Consider the following 3,075-nt stretch of genomic DNA (forward strand, 5'->3'; position numbering starts at 1 on the left):
GAAATAACTTCGTGAACTGACTCCAAGTGATAGGAGGAGAACCTACGGGTCTGCCAAGAACATAAGACTTCCACCATCTGCGGGCCCTTCCCTCTAGCTAAAAAGTGGTGAAGTCAACCCCATGTGACTCCAATATCCTCATGTTGTGCAGTCTGTCCCTGCACCTATCAATGAATTCTTGAGCATCCTCATAATGCTCACCTCCGAAGATAGGAGGGTGAAGTCAAGTCCATCTATCCAACAGCTTCTACGGGTCATCATCCACAACTGGTTTGGGCTCAGGTATCACTGCAGCAACTAGCTGAGCCCCATCTGTAGGTAGCGCACCTGGAGTCTGATACACTGCAGCTGCATGACCATGAGCCTGAGAAGTAGGGGTCTGTGCTACCCCTCCTACCTATGATATATTTGGATCTGTTGAAAATAAACCAGCCTGAGTCATTGTGTCCATGAATCGTAGCATTCTACCCATGACCTCCTGGAATCCCGGTGCTATCATAAAGTCCGCCGGGGTAGGCTCAGCTGCGAGCACCTCACCCTGCCCCTCAATAATATGATCTCCCGTAGGATCTGTTGGTGGTGCTACTGGAACAGCTCTGGGACGCCCTTGTCCCCTACCTCGGGCAAGTGCCCTCCCCCGGCCTCTACCTCGGCCTCTAGCAACGGGGGGAGCAGCCCCTCCCGAGTCGGGAACATTTGTCGTGCATATCCTCACCATCTGAGAGAGAAAAAAAGAGTGAAATTTAGTGTACCATCCACTGCACGATAGGAAATGAATAAAAGAGTAGTTTTCTAACACCTTATAGCCTCTCGAAGATAAATACAGACGTCTCTGTACCGATTCACAAGACTCTATTAGGGTTGCCCATGGCTTGTGAAACCAACGTGAACCTAGCGCTCTGATACCATGTTCTCACAACCCAATTTCACCTCAGGTCGCGATGGCGCCCAACACCGTTGTTAGGAAAGCCAACGCAGAAATATTAGTGAATTCTCATTTTACTTAGCAAAGCAGTTACAACATTTTTCTTAATTTGCAATTAAAATAAGTGATAATAAGCAATATTCAATAATAGTTATACAACCCAAAAGAACTATGTACTAATGTGTGTGCCAAGACCTGGTGTCACAAGCTGTGGGCAACTAGTAGAATATACAAAATAATAGATCTATCCTACTATCTGAAATAGAATAGACAGTCAAAAGTAAGAAAGATTCCATCAAGCTGCTGATCGGCACAGGAAAGGAAGCAGCTCACCGTGGAAGTCTCGGACTATAATCAGGGACACGCACCGGCCTGATAGCCAGATGTACCTGCCTCAGAGCCTGTACAATTAAGTACAGAAGCATAGCATGAGTACATAAACAATATATACCCAACAAGTATCCCGTCTAATCTCGAAGAAGTAGAGACGAGAGGTCGACTTGATACCTACTAGGGTCAAATAATATAATATGATGTTATGTCAGGCATGATGGTCACAATTATATAACAATTGAAATAAGGATTTCTAAGTCATGTCATTTTAATATCATAGTTAATCCTTTACATTTCGAACCATGTATCAAGCAAGTCATCAATGATAATTCACATAAATATCATGCGCACATTATGTCATGGTCGACGGCCCGATCCAACATAAAAGAAGTTGTGCACTGCCAGAGGGTCGAATGGCGCGAACCATAGATGTATCTATTTATACCGAGACGATCGGCATGATCCACAAATATCAATTATCAACACAAAAATACAAGAAGGCGCATTTATATTCAAATAAATGCAATACAAGTATTCAACACATCATATGTTCACTTATGTTCATTTCCAATCCTCTAGCATATCCTCAATGATCACATTAGCAAGAAGATATATAACAATTGCAAATATAGCATGATACGGGTCCTGAACTGCCCGGACAATTAACATGATAATAGCTACGCATGGACTCTCGTCACCTAGTGCATACGTAGCCCCCGCATTTAGTGGAAAATTATACAATTATTACTGCTATGGGGACAATTCCCTCTTACAAGGTTAGAAATGAGACTCACTTCACTCCAAAGTGCACTTCAAATACCAAGAACGATCCCGAACTCTCAATTTGGAGCCGAACGATCCGAAACTAGTTAAATGGGGTAAGAATTAGTCAATAAAAGCTCATATGATCACATCCTAACTATTAAAGCAATTTTTAAACCTCAAACACAAGTTTCCTAAAATCCGACCCTGGGCCCACGTGCCCGGATTTCGAACTTTTAGGAAGAAAGTTGTTCTTTGTAACCTAAGGATCAATAATATATGATTTCCACTTCGCTTTATAATCAATTTCGTGAAAAAATCTAAGTTTTATCAAAACCCTAGGCTTTGCTCTAACCCCTTGATTTTACCTTAATCTTAGTGTTTAATCTACCTAAGACACAAGTATCAAACTAGGAATATGTGGGATAAACTTACCTAGAGATGCTACGTGGAAGTCTTCTCTCAAAAGCTCTAAAATCGCCCAACGGAGGAGTGAAAAATGGCAAAAACAACTTAGAACCCATATTAAATGAAGCTTACCGCTTCAGCGATTTCCGCATCTGCTTTCCTGGGCCGCACATGCGGCCACCGCATCTGCGGAAGGGAGCCCGCTTCTGCGGAATTTCACCTGGGCCGCTAGGCCGCATCTGCGAGTTGCTAGCTGCTTTTGCGGCTTTGCTTCTACGGAAGAATAGCCGCTTCTGCGGTTTTGGGCCTGGCCTAACTTGGCCGCATCTGCATGAGATGGATCGCTTCTACGGTCTCGCACCTGCGGCTGGCCAACCGCAGGTGCGGTTATGACAGCAACTGAAGCTTCAGCACTTCTCCAATTTTTCCAACTTCACTCGAGCCTCGTCCGATTGATGCTCGGGGCTCCTGGGCCCCGCTCGAACATACCGACAAGTCTGAAATCATAAAACGAACCTGCTCGAACCTTCAGAATGCCCGAAACAACGCTAAATCTAAGAATCATCCCCTAAAACCAATTGAATCAAACTTATGAACTTCAAGTTCTTAATTCTCCTCTAACCAGTCGGAACGCACTTAAACTACTC

This window comes from Nicotiana sylvestris, chromosome 6, assembly GCF_000393655.2.
Source record: "Nicotiana sylvestris chromosome 6, ASM39365v2, whole genome shotgun sequence".
Lineage (NCBI taxonomy): Eukaryota > Viridiplantae > Streptophyta > Magnoliopsida > Solanales > Solanaceae > Nicotiana > Nicotiana sylvestris.